General features: G+C 57.8%; 1 protein-coding gene and 1 long non-coding RNA gene across 8 annotated transcripts in view; one reads left to right on the top strand and one right to left on the bottom strand.

Moving 5' to 3' along the window:
• The window catches only part of LOC117976067 (uncharacterized), a 32,270-nt gene extending 30,987 nt beyond the window's left edge, over positions 1-1,283 (bottom strand). The window contains exon 1 of the long non-coding RNA XR_004666603.3: positions 1,147-1,283. This is a non-coding gene — a long non-coding RNA (uncharacterized LOC117976067). The remainder of the gene's footprint in view (positions 1-1,146) is intronic.
• Positions 1,284-1,354: 71 nt separating this feature from the next.
• LINGO1 (leucine rich repeat and Ig domain containing 1) overlaps positions 1,355-15,669 on the top strand; it is a 322,019-nt gene continuing 307,704 nt past the window's right edge. For 4 of the 7 annotated variants that reach the window (XR_004666602.3, XM_034939229.3, XM_034939225.3 and 1 more), the window contains exon 1: positions 2,130-2,269. The gene's annotated coding sequence lies outside the window, so the exon portion shown is untranslated. Of the gene's footprint in view, positions 1,608-2,129; positions 2,270-10,694; positions 10,712-15,669 lie in introns of those variants that run through there. The other 3 variants (XM_008963493.4, XM_008963491.5, XM_063596861.1) reach the window with 3 other exon arrangements.

Raw genomic sequence — 15,669 nt, 5'->3', positions numbered from 1 at the left:
GGAAGCCCTTAGCCATACCTCTGTGATGGCTGAAAGGTGGGGGTGGGCGCTGCTGCCTAGATTTGCCAAGTGGCAGCTCTGCTGCTGCCCCAGAACAAAGTCGAAACTCCTCAAATCAAGGATTTATAGCTTCTCTTCCCTCCGAAACACCCATCACTCCGTTTCCCACTTCCAGGTCTTTGCACATGCTCTTCTCTTGGCATGGGATACCCTTCGTGTTCCTTTCTGCCTGGCCAATTCTTACTCATCCTTCACTATCTGGCTTCAATGTCACCTCCTCCAGGACCTCCTCCACCCCCCACAGCTCTATCATACCTCCCTTATTCTTATTTTCTGAAGCTAGGAATGTGTCTAAATCATCTGTGTCTCCAGGACCTAGCACAGGATGGGGCATATGACAGAAACTTCCTGAACAATGGGCAAAATGCATCCCTCTGGAGAGCAAGGGACAGCCTGGGTGGGAGTAAGGGTGGGGAGGGGGCCCTGAAGACGAAATGCTCACGTGCTAGACTTGTCCAGGATCAGGCTGACCGGGAGCGTAGGGGTGCACTTTACTTCCCAGGGGTGTCATGAGGGTCCAGGGAGATCTTGGATGTGAGGGAGCTCTGCAAACGGTAGGTCCCTGTACTGACTCAACTTTACCTCGTTCCCTGGTTTCCCTGATGAGGCAGTTGGAAGGAAGAGGCAGACCAGTCCTGGTGAGTGTCCGGGGTGGCAAGGATTGCAGTCTCAGCGGTGGCCTCAGCTCTCACAGGCAAGGAGGTGGGACTCTGGGGGCTGAGGGACTACCTTGGGACTCCCCCTTCTATGGGGACCTAACACCATATCAGAGCTGGGCATGGGCTCAGAAATGATGGAAGCCATGCCCTTCCCAAAGGGGGTAAACTGAGGTGCAGAGAGGGGTCGGCATTTGCCCAAGATCACACAGCAGGAGCGGGACGCCAGCCCGTGAGCCCTGTCCTCCCAGCATGACAGGTGTCTTCACCTGGAGTTCAGACTCAGACGGCAGCTTCACTGACCCCCATCCCCCGCCACGCAGTCCAGGGCGCTCAGCCTACACCGCCGCACACCCATTGTCGGCCCAGAGGCTTGGCCGCTGAGCGCCCCCTGGATGGCGTGGTCTGACCGTCCTTCTCCTTGACTCACCTCCAGCCCCGAGGGCCGGGCTCCACGGCGGCGGAGAGGGCGTCGCCCGCACGGCCCCGGCTGTGCCACCGCCCCGGACTGTTCCCGCGCAGCGAGGTCCCCTCCCCGGCGCCCCCGGGTGGGGCCGGTCGAGCCGGGTGCGCTATCCCTTTAAGCCCGGGCGAGATGAGAGCTGTCAGCGGCAGCCGAGGCTAGCGCGGGACGTCGCCACCCTAGCGCCAGGCCGGAGCTAGCAGCCGCGGAGCCGCGGAGAGCGGAGGGGGCGGCGGGGCCGGGCGTGGCGGGTCCCCTCGCCGCCCACTGCGCGCTCGAACCCTGGGCCCCGCGAGCGGCGGGCGGCACCCGCTGTAATGCGGAGAATGTGAGAGGCAGCGCAGGGCGGTGGGGAGGAAGGGGCGCGGGAGAGGGCGGCGGCGAGACAGACGGAGAGCAGCGGAGAGAACGAGGACCGGGCTGGGCAGGTGGGACAAGGCAGGGAGGCGCCGGAGAGGCCGGACTGGAAGGGGGGAGAAGGGCGGCGGCGCCGCGGAGGGGGCCGGCGCTTCCCGCGGGAGTGCGAGAAGCCCGAGTCGGCACCTGGGCCCGGGTTCGGGCTGGGAGCGCGGCCGCGGCCCGGCCAGGCAGGGTGCGGGAGCCGGGCCGCCCGCGGGGTCCCTACGGGGAGCAGCGGGGCACCTGAGGCCGGCGGGTCCCGGAGGGGCCCAGGGCCGCGCTCCGCAAGCTCCGGCCGTCCCGGCAGGGGGTCTTTGTGAGCGCTCCAGGAGGGCGAGTCGGGAGTGCGGAGCCGGGTGTGCGCGCCTGGGTGTGCGCGTGTGTGCGCGAGTGTGGGCGCCGGGCAGTGGGGGCGCGCGGTAGAGATTCTGCCGGCATCGCAGCGTGGCGAGCAGGAGGCAGGAGCGAGACGCGCAGGGGAGCCGGGACCCTCCCGCGCACACGCACATGCACACGCTGCGCGCTCTCACGCGCATACACACGCCCTCCCTGCCGCGCTCGCCGCCGCGGCCACCATCGCGGAGCCGAGCCCTGCGGAGCGGGAACCGAGGCCGGAGCGGGGACCGGAGGCAGCCGAGCCGGGGGATGCCGGCCCGGAGCGGAGCCGCGCGCGGACGGCGCGCCCGGGACGGTGAGTGTGGCCGGGCCGGGACGCTGCAGCGGGGCCAGGGCCGCAGGGGCGCAGGCCGGGGAGCCGGTGTGTCTGCCCGCCGGCGGCGCGGCGTGCGCGGCCTCTGATTGGGCGGGAGCCTCGGGGGCAGCGGCGGGGGTGGGGTGCTGGGTGCGCGTCCGTGGGGGGCGTGCACGCTTGGGGCTGGGAGGGGGCGTGCTCGGCACCCCAGGCCGCGGCCCCGCCTCACCCTCACCTGCAGCTGCAGCCCCGACGACTTGCAGCAACTTTGTGGAGCCCCTGGGGCGCGGCGGGCCGGGAGGGGTGGGGACGGAGGCGCTTTGAGGGTGCAACTCCGGCCTTCCTTTCCAGAGAAGAGAACGCGAGGGGAGTGGGGCGGGGGCGTGGGCCGGGCCGCCTGGCGGGCGGAGGGGTGCGCCTCCAGCTCCTCAGTCGCGCAGCCGCCCGCTCTCTGGGACACCCACCTAGGCCCGCGGCGCCGCGCTGGAGCCGCTCCGGGCGCCAGACTACTATGACCCCGCTAGGGTCAGGCAAGACCGCGCGGGGACAGCTCCCAGGCCCAGGGCCTGGGATGTCTTTGCAGGCAGGAGGAAGACACCAAGGTTCAGTTGGGGGAGTGCGGCGACGTGCCCGGGCGTGTATGTGTGTGTCCCCGCGCCTTCTGCTCCTCAGGACGGTGGCTGGAAGAAGGGAACTTGCCGCAAGGCGCGCCCCACCCGACCTGGACCCTCAGGAGCTCCCAAGAGGCCGGGGGCGTCTCCAGGTCTGCCGGCCTGGTGCCCCATACGTGCTTGGAGCCATGCCCCCGCGTGCCTCACTCTGCATTGAGGTTGTGGCTGTGCTTTGTACCCTCTCCCATTGTGAGTCTCCTCCCACACTCTGGACCTGTACTGGCTGCCTGAGGGAACCTCCCCACACCCCTAAGTGCCAACCCAGCCAGTCCTGTGGAAGATGGGATGGAAAGCTGTGGTCCAAGATGGTGCCTCTGAGAGGGAGAGAACCCCGTGTCTCCTGGAGTGAGAGGCCCAAGGAAGGATCTGGGGTCAGGACTCCTGCAGGTTCCTCATCCTCCTTGTTTCCAGGGCAGGTTTTTCCTCCTCTAGGAAGCCTTCTCTGGTTGCTCCTGAGTCCTTCCAGCTTGGACTTCCCTGGGGTTGTAACTGCTGGGATCCCAAGCAGCCCCCATCCATATGCCTTCTTTCCTGCCACTCACCTGTGAACCTGTGTGGTTAGAAGTCTTGATCTCAGCCTGGATGCTGTGTGGAGGGGTGTGGTGGCTGGACCAGTCAGTATCTACCTGGGTCTCTGGAGTATGGTAATGTCTATGGTAATATCAGCTTTCAGGCTTAAACCTTACTTCCACCTCCATTATCCTTCTGGAATCTCTCAGCCACTTTGTGAGAATGCAGGACCGGTGGGCAAGTTGCTTATCCATTTCACAGAGGAGGATTTTGTGGCAGAGATGGAGGTAGTTTTCTAAGTCTTAGGACAGCCGTTTTCCACTGCGAGGGTATCCGCTGACCCTGGTCTTTGGTGAGGCATGGAGGGCACCCAGGCCTTCTTTATTGACCTGGCAGGCGGGCTCCTGCTGCGTGTGGCACGTTTACTGGGCTGGCGGCTGTTCTCAGCTGGAGGCAGTTGAACAAAAGCTCCTGACCTGTGGGACCTTTTGACCCTAGCTTGGTTAAATATGTGCTTCCTGGATTTGGGGCCAGAGGCTGTCAGTGCTTTGCTCAATGGTTTGGAAGCCTGGCTCCTGTCATCCTCTGCACAGCTCTGGGAGTTCACTACCATCCCAGGGATCCGAATCACTCCCGCCCAGCCTGGCACTTTATGCTGGGTCCTGGCATTGTCCTTGTGTTTGGGCCCCAAAAGCCTTCCTACCCTCTCCATCCTAGAGCCTCTCTGTGGGCCAAAGATGCCCCGTGGAGATCTAAATGTGCACTGGGGGAATTGGAGGGGACTCTGGTGGCTATTGTGGTCACTTCCTCACCAGGTGGCCCACCTGAAGAACAGGAGGTCAGAGCTGTCAGCCCCAGGCAGGCTTCTGTGACTTCCCTCAGTCCTGCTGGCAGCCTGGAGTCATCCCCAGGGCCTTCGGGGTAAGAGCTGTTGCCCGGGAGTTCCCACTGGGGGTGGGGCTGGGCCTGCTGGATCCTGGCGGTGGCCTCCTCAGCCTTTGCTGGCTTCCCCGTCCCGGGTGGCCTCTCTCTGCCTCTCCCTGCTCCTCCCTTGTTGGCTCTGGCTGATAATGGCCTTTCTTTGCCATTGTTTTTTTCTTCTCTCTCTCTCTCAGCTCCTCTTCCTCTTCACCTGTGGCTCCCTAAGCTCCAGACTTTTGCCTCCTGAGTGTTGACCAAAGCTCTGGTTGACATCCAGGTGGCTGGAGCATGGCAAGACGCCTAGCTTGGTTCCACCCCTATCATCCATGCCTGCTTGAACCCCTGCCCCGGTTCTTCTGGTACCTCCACTCCCACCCCAACCAACTCCACAAAATGAACCCTTCATTTGGGGTCCCAAGCCATGGTGAGGGGGAGACCAGGGGCACTTATTTGGCCCCTGGTCTATTCTGCCGGGGATGAAAATTCCAGCCAGGGGCTCCCCACCCCTACTGGCTGCTCCCTTTAGGAAAAAACAGCCACTTCCTCACCCCAGCCTCCTGACTGGGAGGGAGCAGTGCCCAGTGTGACCCCCTTAATTTCCCTCCCCAGGCAAGACCTGACCCTGCTATATTTGTGTTTTAAATTGTAAAGATATTCTAACAAACCCAGTGATAAGAATTTATTGAGTGGGCTGGGCCTTGGGGTGGCTCAAGGTGGAAAAGCTGCCCCTGACCTCTCAGGCATAGCTTTGTGGGGGCTGAGGGCTACCCTGACCAGTCTCAGAGTTTCTTCCATGGGCTTCTGGGGCCCAGACCCCTGTTCCCAGGAACCACACCTTGGCTGTTACTCTCCATGGCCTGGAGCCTCGCTTCACATTTGGAGGTATCTTCTGGCTTGAGACCTGGACTGAGTGCTGGGGATACCAGTGATGAGCCTGGGCCCCTCCCCGGATGGGCTCTCAAAGGGGAAACAGATTTGGACCCATACCTCTGAGTGTTAGTGAAGCCGGCTGGGTAACCAAGAGGCTCAGTGGGGGAGTGGCAAGGGGCTGTTTCAGAAGGAGGGGACTGGTGGGGCCTTGACCTGCTGAGATTTTCCGGCACTTGATCTATGCTCAGTAAATAATTGTTGACTAAATGAGTGAATGGAGAACGCGAACGTGAGTGGGGGCTTTCCGGGAAGATGGCACGGCGCTGGCAAAGGCATGGAGGTGGGAAGCGCTGGGCAAGGGTAGAACGTGTTTGCAGTGGAGTAGTTCACACGGGGGCATGGAGAAGGTTGGCACCAGACAGAAGAGGATCCTCAGTGCCCATCTGAGGAGTGTGGGCTGATTCTGAATTCAGGGCTTGCAGCGTTGAAGTTCTGGAGGAACACAATTAGATGTGCGATATAAACCACTTCTCTGGTGGTCTTGGGTGGGGTTGTCCAGGTGCTGGGAAGACCTGGGTGGGGTGATCTAGGTCGTCAGAGTTCGGCGAGGGCTCAGGATTCGCCAGTCCCACCACCTGGGCATACAGAGGTGGCAAGTGTCCTGAAGTCATAGATGCAGCCTCCAATACTGGCCTTGCCACTGTGTGTACTTCAGTAAGCCCCTGAGGCCCATGGGTCTGCCTCAGTTTCTGTGTCTGTAAAGTGGACACATTTGTTTGTCTCCATGGATAACTGGAGTGAGTTTGAGTGGGATTTTGTAACCTCGGAGGAGGGCTATGAAGGAAAAGGGGTAGAGGGCTGTTTGGCATTGCTATTTGATAGAGGAAGAGCTTGAGGCCTAGAGCGGGGCAGTGGCTAGCACAAGGTCACTAAGCAAGTTGGGAGTGGGCACTGCAGTCTTGGATTTTTCTGGCTGTGCCTGTGCTTGCTGGGCAGGGGTGGGTGGGGTGGCCGGGGCCTCAGGGCCTCTGCAGAGGACGTCCTTAGGCAGTTGTTTCAGCACTCCAGCTGTCGGAGAGCATATGGGGCCATATGGCCACATCAGGGGAGGTGCCAGCCGCTGGAGGAGGGATAGCAGCTGCCACCATGGTCTTCTGGATCTATGTGGGCACTGCTAGCCACCAGGGTCAGGGCGAGAGGAGGCTAAAGTGGAACTTCGGTGTCCAGGTTGGTTTGGACATGGAGACTGGGCCTTGGCAGGTGGCCCAGTTCCAGCACCCATCTGCCAGGGCAGCCGGATAGGCAGCTCCATGCCCAGGACTGATCCAGTTAGCTCAAGGCCAGCTGTGCCAGCCACCCTCCTCACATGCCCCACCCAGCTCTGATGGCCTTACCATGGGGTGGCACAGTGCCTCTGATGTCAGGGTCACTGGCCTCAGTGGAGTGTGTGTGTATGTGACGTATCCCCACACCCTAAGCGCTGATTCTGAAACTCTGAGACTTTGGGGTATGGAGTGGCTCCTCGAATCAGTCTGGTGAATCCAAAGGACCTGGGCTTGGATGCCAGATGGAAATGGGTTTGAATCTTGGCTCAGCTGCTTCAAGCTGGGTGAGCTTGGACAAGTCACTTTACTGAGCCTCACTTTCCTCATGGGTGTCATGCGGGGATGATGTCTACCATAGCCCACTTGGAAATAATGCATGTAAAGCAGCCACTAGCCAGAGGCATTGTAGGATCTCAGTAAATGTTAGCTGATGTTTTGCCCTCTGCAGGAAAGGGAAGTGGGTCAGGTTGGAGTTTCAATGTCCAGGTAGAAGTAAAGAGGAGCCTTATTATTATTATTTTCCAAGGCAAAATCTGCTTTATAATTTTGTGTTTTTATACTCCTTCTTTTGTTTAGTCCTCATGGTAGTTCCAATAAAGTAGGCAGACAACATTGTTCCATTTCACAGATGAGAAAACTGAGGGCACGGTGGGAAGTGAGTCTCCAGAAGCCACACAGTGAGTTAGGCTTGACCCTGTCTCTGGACTCCTGGTCCAGTGTTCTTGCTCCACAGTGAGGCTTTCCAAACTTCTGGGGTGGAGACTGGGGGAGGAGTGGCTTTGTCTTCTGTCTAGACCAACTTGGGGGTTCTAGAGACTCCCTTCTTGGCCCTGTTTCCATTATAGGTACAAGGACAGGCTGTCATGGACTGGTAGCCAGTCTCAGCTGGGGCTGGAATGAGGGATGCTCAATGAGGCAGCATCTGCTGTATTTCTCATCTGCCCCAGCACAGGGAGGGGCTGAGATTGGGGGGGCTTCCTAGGGGGCAGGAGAGCCCAGGGATGAGTGAGGGATGGACCTTCACCTCCCAGGCAACCCTGGCCATGCTAAGGTGAGCAGGCCTGAGCCTTCTGGGGCAGGGTGGGGAGGGCGCTGGGCCCTGGCCCTTTCTTTGTGTAAGGTGTATAACCTTAGACAGATCACTGTCTTCTTTGAGCCTCGGCTTTCCCCTTTGGACACGGGACAAAATGATCTCCCTGCCTGCCTTACAAGGCTATTTTTGAGGCTCTAATACGTATTTTTCTACATGGCAGGGCATTATAAAAACATGCTATTTCACGGCTGTAATTCCAGGACTCCCCTGTCCTGCAGTTTGATGATCTATGATCATTCAACGTATCACTGTTTGGGTGCCTCCTCTGGGCCTGGCTGTTCTGGGTGCTATAGGGACAGAGATGAGTAGGACCAGCCTCTGCCCTCTTGGGGCATGCAGCCTGGTGGAAACCATGGACAGACCTTCCCAAGCCCAGGCTGGCTGTCACGCTCTCACCCAACACCCTCCCAGCACTCCCTGTTACCTCCAGGCTGGCGTTCTGACCCCTCGGCACCTTGCCCAACCCTATGTCCCACCCCAGCCCTCTCTCCCAAGCACCTCTCTGTGTCCCCAGGCTCCAGCCAATCAGATGGGCTGTCGCTGTCCTCCTCCATGGTCCTTCCACGTGAGAGTTCTCCCCCATCCCTGTCCATGGAGATCCCACCCACTTTTTAAGGCTTAGCCTAAATGCCTCATTAAAAAGAAAACCTTCTATTGGCCACCCCTCCTGGAAGCAGCCCATCCTTCCTCAGAACTCTGAGAGCAGTGTATCAGCTTTACATTTAGGGAACATTTATTATTTACTGTGTACCCACTATGTGCAAGGCCTGGGGGCGGTTTGTCTTTGTTTTGACTTGGGAGCACCTTGGTGGCAGGGACTGGGCTTATCCATCTTGTGTTCCTTGGGCGTGCCTGGGGGCCAACTAGTCTGATCGGGGTCATGCAGTGCCTCCCTTGGGGCCTCTGTGGCCACTGACACCTCCTCCCTGGGTAGTCCCTTAGGCCTGGGGATTTGGGCTAGGCCCAAAACATCTGTTTGAGAAGCTCCCGAGTTATGGGTTGCTTTGCTCCTGAGACGCTCATCATAGATACGGCCCTCCCTGTCCCTGATGGCTGTGCCAGGATGGGGCGGGGCCACCCAGTCACTGGCCATACATAACTCTCCCCGATGAATTGCACGGCACTCAGCAATTAGTGATTGATCATTTGGGGTACTGATAAATCTCCATTATCGATCCACGGAGGTGACCCTGGCCATTGTTGGCGAGGGTCAGCTGGGCCTGGCTGGGAGATTGCAATCATGGCCGTTTATTTCTGACCAGGAAGCTCAATAAACAGGAGGCAGAGAAAGAGACGCAAGCCCCCCTGTCTGTGACCCACACCGCCAGGGTGGGGCTAGAGGGCTGGGGAGGAGGGGGAGTTGGAGCAGCTGGGGAGCTTTTGCCCACCTCCTCCACCCTCTATTCTCCACCTTCCTTATTTTGCTTCCAGTCTCTTCTGGCCCTGGGCCTCAGCTTTCCCATCTGTTAAGTGGAGATTTCAGTCTCTTTGTCCGGTGACACTTTGCCTTTGAATGAGATGCCCGGGCAGTTACTGACTTGTCATCATTTCTGCTCCACCGGTAGGGGTATTCTGAGGCTCCGAGAGGATGGTGGCCGCATGAGGATGGAATCAGTATCAGGACCCCCAGCCCTGGGCTGCTCTGCAGAGGGCATGGGGAGCCTGGTGGGTGGGGGAGGTGTGGTCACAAGACAGCAGTCACCTCAATAAAGGGCAGCGTCTGGCTTCTGAATGTGTTAAGGCTTTTAAATGTGCAGCTAGGGCTCAGTGGAATTTGTGAAAAGCGATTTCTAGGGAAACAACATAAAGGAGATGGCGGGGGGATGTTTAACCTACTTCAGAGACCCAGTTGCCTTTCAGGCATACCAGGAGCACCAGGCATTATGTGTGGGGCTCCTGCCTGGCTCACGTGACTGTGCTATTTTTTTTTTTTTAATTTTGTTGGGAACATTTTCAGACATACGAAAAAGTAGAGAGAATAGTACAGGGAACTCCCGTATACCCTTCATCTAGATTTAACAATTGTTGACATTTTCCCACATTTTGCTTTATCTGTTTTTTCCAGAGTATTTTAAATTATAGACATCAAGCCCTTTCACCCCTAAACATTTCAGCATCCATCTCTAAAAAATAAGATAAAATATTTCTGCCTAATCGTAAGTGGTCTCAAATTTTTTTCATTTTATCCTTGGGAGATAAAGAATCTGATAGATGAGCGGACTGAGGCCTCTGAAGTGACTTGGCCTGTCCAAGGTCACATAGCAGTGAAGGGGAGGGTCCTCTGCAAAGGCCCTGAGGCCCCGGCCACCCCACCCACCCCTGCCCAGCAAGCCACAGGCACAGCCAGGAAAACCCCAGGCTGGAGTGCCTGCTCCCAACTTGCTTAGGTGGGATCTAGGAGGCAGGCTGCGGATGTGGCCCAGGATTGGGCAGACACAGGAGAGGCGGGGGAGGGGAGAGGTGGTCTGGAGCTGGACCCCTCTGAACAGGTTCCTCTGGCTTAGGCTGGAGGGTCCACCTGGAAACAGGAAGTGACCCTCTTTTAGGTTAATTATCTCTCTTGTTTGCTGTGAGGATTAATCAGGAACTGCAGCGTCAGGAAAATCTAAAACAACTTCTTGTTTATTGTTTAATTTAGGAGAATGTTATCAGGCTTGGGCCATGCAGGGCCAGGGGAGCCTCTGTTGGCACAAGCAGCTGGGCTGCCCCCACCGGCCACCCTGTGGGAGCAACCGGGAAGGTGGTGGGAAGGCTGGCCTGGCAGGAGGGGTTGGGATCCGGTCTGGACAGCTGTGGGAACTGGGGTTGGGGGGTGTTGGGGGCTTGGGGCTGCACCTGAGATCTGGGCTGGACCAAAGACTCTGTAACCTCGGAACAGATCGGAAGTGAAACTCAAGGGGGTGAGCTTCTGGGGGATATGTGGACATCCGGGAGGGCCTCGGGCTGCCTGAGGCCCTACTGAGGAGCTCTCCTCTGTCTTCCAGCCTCCTGCCCGAGCCTGGACTCCTCCCTGGGAGGCTGCGGCAGAATGAGTGCCCTCTGCCAGCCCAAGGTAGCTACAGGTCTCCCTGGGCTTCCCCGCCTCCTTGGGGTTAGGGTGATTCCTCCCCCAGTACTCTACGATGCTTGGGACTCCCTGAGGGGTCCCAGAGGTCACAGGTATGGAGTCACAGAATGCTGGAACTAGAAGGCATACTTAGAGATGATCTCATTCCTCCTCTAGGTTCCAGATAGGAAACTGAGGCACAGGGAGTGGCCAGTTCTGTCTCGTGTCTCATGGTGAAGCACTGCAGAGCCTTGGCAATAAGTCAGGCATCTGGCTTCTCAGTCCCAGGATCCTCTGCTTCCAGGCCACATGGGCTTGTCGTTCAGGACCCACTAGTGCTCCCCTGGGTACAGAGCCGGGAGGCTGGATCAGCTGCGGAAGGGCTGCCAGTCATCCTGGGGGATGGGCCTAGGATTCCCCTATTAGAGTCTGCCCTCCTCGCTGTCCCTCTCCCTCTCTTCCCTAGATTCCTCTGTGTGTGTGTGTGTGTGTGCATGTGTGTGTGTGTGCATGTGTATGTGTGTGTGTGAGCCTAGTTACTTACCCGTGTGTGTGTGCTTGTGTATGTGTGTGTGAGTGTGTGCATGTGTATGCGTGTGTGTGATTGTGTATGTTTGTGTGTGTGCCTAGTTACTTACCCGAGAAGAGAAGAGCTGTGCAGGTTAGGGAGGAGGCCTCAGTGGAGTGTCCTGAGGCTCAGCCATCTGGGGCCGAGACTGGTCTCCTGTCCATAGTAAGCCCCCACAGCAAGGAGGAGTGCCCTGATTAGTGCCAGGCTTACTGTTGGGCTTATTCTTGAGGTCATTGGGGGAGGAGGGTGGGAGAGGCCACTGGGAGAAAGGCAGCCAGAGTGGGAGTGAAAGGCAGAGACATCAGGACACCTCCTGATCCCTGCTCTCCAGCCCTGCAGCGCCACCAGACCCACAGCAAGCCTGTCTGTTCTCTGCGGTTGGGGAAGGAGAGGAAGCCACCTCACCTCGGACGAGTGGCTCAATGGGAGCTGTGAGACAGGGGCATGTTGCCACCTCTCCTGGGCAAATGTTTCTTCCCTGGCAAAACGAGGCAGAGGTTGGGCGTCCTCTGCTCTGAGAGCCAGGTGGGGAGGACGGGTCATGGCTGGCTGTAGGTTGGTCCTTCACCCCCCTGCCAGGCAGGAAGTAGACTGGAAGGGTCACAGGAAACAGCACGGGTCCTTGGTGTCCCCTCAGCCCACCAGGCCTTCCCTCTGCTCTCCCAGTGCTGTGGGGGTTGGGGGAGGGCACCATGCTTATAGTCCAGGAATCAGGTCGGGGCGGGGCATAGCCTCTGTGTGTTCCCACAGTGACTATATGCTAGATCCCAGAGGGACCTGGAAGAACGTTACCCTCATTTGTGTGCACAGCTGTTCTGCAAGGTGGGCATTATCGACTCCATTTTACAAATGAGGAAACTGAGGTTCAGGGTGGTCACCCGCCTGGTTAGGGGTGGGGGTGAGATTTGAGTTCAGGACTGCCTGGCTTCCCCGGATCCCGCTGCCTTTGAGGCCTGGTTTCTGCTCTCATCCTCATCACTACCTGCTGGGTTTTGGTGCTTGCCTTTGTCCAGTAGGGCTGGGAGGATGGCTGAGAGCTGACCTGCAGGCCTCGGGCTGGAGGGGAGGCATGCTCTTCGTCCCTCTGGGAGGCTGAACCTCCATTCACCTCCTCCACCTGGCCTGGCAGATTCTAAGGGCTCTGGCTGAGGCTTACCAGCGTTCTTGGAGGAATCCTTCCTAAGCCAAGCAAAATGGGAGGATCCTGGCCCTGTGCTCAGGGATTGGGCCTCCATGTGTGTGCAAGGCTCATTAGAGCCTCCAGTGCCCTTTGCTCCTAGCCGGCACGTGCCTTCCAAGTGAGCATTTGTTGGGTGACTGCATGTGGAGTGGGAGCCTGAGTGCGCATATATGGGCCATCCGAGGCCTGGGGAGTCACACCCGAGGGTTGAGCGTGAAATAGGGCAGAGGAGAGTTCACTGAACCCCTGTTAAGTGTTGGGCACAGTGCCAGATGCTTTACCTGTATTACCTCATTTAATCCTAACAACAACCTCATGAGCTGTGCATTATTACTATCCCCATTTAACAGATGAGGAAACTGAGGCTCAGAGAGATTGAGGGACTTGGTGGAGATCACGCAGCTAATGAATGGAGGAGCTGGCATTTGAACATAGGAGCATTGCTTCTACAGGAGGCTGTGTCTGTGTGCCAGACAGAGGGGAGTCTGTGCTGCAGCTGGGACGAAGGCAGTGTGGTTTCAGGAAGAGGTGTCTGCTCTGTATTTGGAGGGAGGAGGTCAAGAGTCCAGCGAAAGTCCAGGTGAAGGAGGGATTCAGCAGCAGAGCCCTGGCTGGCAGGCCAGCATTCGGGTCTAGGGCTGTGTGATCTTGGCTCAGCTTCCCTGCACTGGATCCAGATCCTCAAACCTGCCTCACCTCCCTCTCAAGGCCTTTGCCCCGATACAGGAATGCATGCTTATGCTCCTATATCTGGGCAAAGGCCTTGCGGCGAAACTGACTGTGGCTTCTCAGAAGACAGTCAGGGCAGTGTGCCACATTGGGGAGCATCTGCAGATGAGGCTGGAGAGGGGCCCAGGCTGTGCAGGCCTCCAGTGCCAGCCTGCAGTGGTGGATGTTCTCTGGATTTTGAACAGGGGAGAATTGTGTCCAGGTCTGAGGTTTACAGAATGGATCTCTGGTGGCTGGGGGCCATGGGTGGTGGGGAAGGGGTGAGCGAGCAGGGGGCAGCTGGGGGCTTCTCTCCCCCTTGCCCCAAGCCTGCATGGGTAAGGCTCATCTCCTTATCTTTGATTTTTTCCACCCCATTCCCTGCCTCCTAGAATGTGGAGCTGGGTGGGGACCAGAGGAGGTCCTTGGCCCCTTCCAGGCCCCTCCCTCAGAGACTGTAAATATTTTGTCTTCACCATCTCTGCTGCTGGAAGTTGCTGCTCTTAACGCCTTTTTTCTTTTGCTTGATACAAACGAACGCTGGAAAAATTCCGTGCCGGGCGCTCGCTCTGTTGCTTCTGCTCGTGCCCAGAGTCCCCTCCAAAAACTCTAATTGCTTTTAAGCTGTGATAGTTGGCAAAAGCAATTTTCTTTACATTATGGAGGAAAGGGGAAAATCCACCAGATTTTCTTCTTCCTTTCTTTCCCCCTGTTTTGACTCTAACCTTTTGTTTTGAGTTCTCTGCACTGCTGCTGTGGTCCTGGGAGAGAAATGGAGTAGAAGAGACGTGCGCAGGGAGGCAGGAACACCCATGAACAGGGCATTTTTGCCTCTTTGTGCCTCAGTTTCCCCATTACAGAGTGATTATATGTCCGTTCATTCATTCCCTAGAGGTTCCCTGAGCACATACGTTTGAAGCAACTTGAGGGCCAGGACTGGCTGCTGCACCCGGGACAGAGCCTGACACATAATGGGTGTTCCATTAAGGTTGGCCAGTTGGATAAACAGCTCCACGGGCAGCCAGGCACTTTGCCAAGCACTGGGAATGCACAGGATGAATCCGAAGCAGCCCCTGCCCAGGAGAGCTCACTGATTAGAGGGGGCACCACCACACATACATAATCACTACATTACTGAGTTGCACTACAGGTGGGTCCTGGGTATGAGGAGCCCAGAGCAGGGCATGCCGGGGGATTCGGGGAAGGCTGCAGGAAAGAGAAGCATTTGGACTGCGCCTTGAAGAAGGGGTAGGAGATGGGATGAACTGGGTCAAGGAGGAAGGAATTCCAGACAGGAAACAGCATGCGAAGGCAGGGAAGGGTGACCTCTGAGAAGCTGGGTGTGGCTGGAGCCGAGGCTGCCCAGATGGGCCTGAGCTACTAGGGAGAGCTTTGCATGGCAGGTGGGGAGTTTGGACTTGATCTCAAGGTAACGGGGAGCCCTGGAAGGGTTCCAAGCAGGAGACTCATGCAGGGAAGATCCCTCTGGCTCCATAGTGTGGATGATGGGGCAGGAGAGATGCTGGCTGGGAGGCTGGTCACCACGGCCTGGGGGGAGATGGGAGGATAGTGGTGTGAATTTGAGACAAGCCTGGAGACCCAGATTCTGGCGCTCACCTCCTCTGCCTGTGCTGTGGGGAGAGGCACTCCAGTTCTTCCCTGGACTGGGGGGTCGGGGTCCCCTAGAGTATCTGAGGAAGCAGGCGTCCAGTTCATAGGCCTCTGCTGCTATGGTCGGGTTTGCTTCATTCTCTTTTCCTCAAGTGTATAGCCCTTTACAGTTTGTAAAGCCCACTCACCTCTGACCCCTAGGTAGATCTGAAAACAGTCCCCTGGGGTGGGCAGAACAGGATGCCCATCCCCTGTGGACAGATGTAGGTCAAGCTCGCCCCAGGGCCCTGAAGGCAGGTGGAGCTGGGGAGGGGATTTGAACCCAGGCTGCTGCCTGCTCCACTTCTGCCGAGTACCCCTCCGCCCTCGACCCTCTTCCTCGCCTCTCCTCCTGAGCCCTATGCTTCTTCCTGTTTGCAGAGAATGTGGGGCTTTTCAAAACCATTAATGATAGAAAATAAATTGGAATCGGAGAGGAATCATCACTGGGCATTCTCGGAGGGCCGCCTCTGCCCTCGCGTCTCTCAGCCATATTGAAGCCGGCAGCCAGACTGGAATATGAATGAGTCTGGGGCCAGCATTGCTCTTAATCTGCTGGGAAGCCCTCCGTGGTCAGATGGCACTCACCAGTGGCATCGCTGTTTGCAATGAGGCTTCGGCGGCTGCTGGACCTCACCAACCAGGACTGATTTCTCCGGGATGGACTCACAGTCCATAGCTGCCGAGGAGAGGTGGAGGGAACCTCGAGCTTAGCTCCCCACTCCCGCCAAAGCCCTCTGGGGGGTCACAGCTCTGAGGTCAGCCCCGGGTGGGGTCAGGTATCCCTGCCTGAGGAGAGGGGGTACATGGAAGACCATCAGTGGTTCTGGGTGTCTGTGTGATCCTCATCTGGAT

The sequence above is a fragment of the Pan paniscus genome, chromosome 16, assembly GCF_029289425.2.
Source record: "Pan paniscus chromosome 16, NHGRI_mPanPan1-v2.0_pri, whole genome shotgun sequence".
In the NCBI taxonomy this organism is placed as follows: domain Eukaryota; kingdom Metazoa; phylum Chordata; class Mammalia; order Primates; family Hominidae; genus Pan; species Pan paniscus.
This window is presented reverse-complemented; position numbering and strand designations above follow the sequence as displayed.